This window comes from Triticum aestivum, chromosome 7A (genome assembly GCF_018294505.1).
Source record: "Triticum aestivum cultivar Chinese Spring chromosome 7A, IWGSC CS RefSeq v2.1, whole genome shotgun sequence".
In the NCBI taxonomy this organism is placed as follows: Eukaryota; Viridiplantae; Streptophyta; class Magnoliopsida; order Poales; family Poaceae; genus Triticum; species Triticum aestivum.
The window spans coordinates 14,633,035-14,633,811 of NC_057812.1; positions in this window are offsets into that span (position 1 = coordinate 14,633,035).

The following is a 777-nucleotide window of genomic DNA, read 5'->3' on the forward strand; positions in this document are numbered from 1 at the left end:
AACATATATATACATAAATCGACAAAAAAATCTATGAACAAAAAACATCATACATCAATGCATACACATCCATGGATAATACATACATCTGCATATATACACATATACATACACCATCCATATATACATACATCCATACATCCATATATACATCCATATATATACATATACGGAAACCAGATTGAGAGCAGGCCGGGGCGGCGGTGGCGGCGCGTGGCAAAGCAGAGCAGGCCGGGGCGGTGGCGGCGTCGCGCGACAAGCAGAGCAGGAAGGGGTGGCGGCATGGGGAAAGGGAGTGGGCTCACTGGGTGGCGACGACGAGGCGCGGTAGAGGGCGGCGGCGGCGAGGTCGAGGCAGAGGGCGGCCACGTCGGGGCAGGGGTGGCGCGGGGCGGTGACGACGTCGGGGCGGCATGGGATGGCGCGCGACAATGACCGCGATGGAGAGGCAGAGGGGCGGGATTGAAGAACTAAACGGAATTTTGTCCCGGTTGGTGGCACCAACCGGGACTAATGGATGGGCATTGGTTCTGGTTGGTACCATGAACCGGTACCAGTGGACACCTTTAGTCCCGGTTGGCGGCACCAACCGGGACTAAAGTTTAGTCCCACCTCGCTAGCTGAGGGAGCTCGAGAGTGGTTTATAAGCCCGACTCCCGCTGCCCTCTCGAGCTCCTCTCAAATGCAGGCTTTCGGGCCTAAACACACTGTATCTATATTGGGCCTTCTACGGGCCTGAATCCTGGCCCATGGGTGGGTTTCTAGTCGTATTCAGGC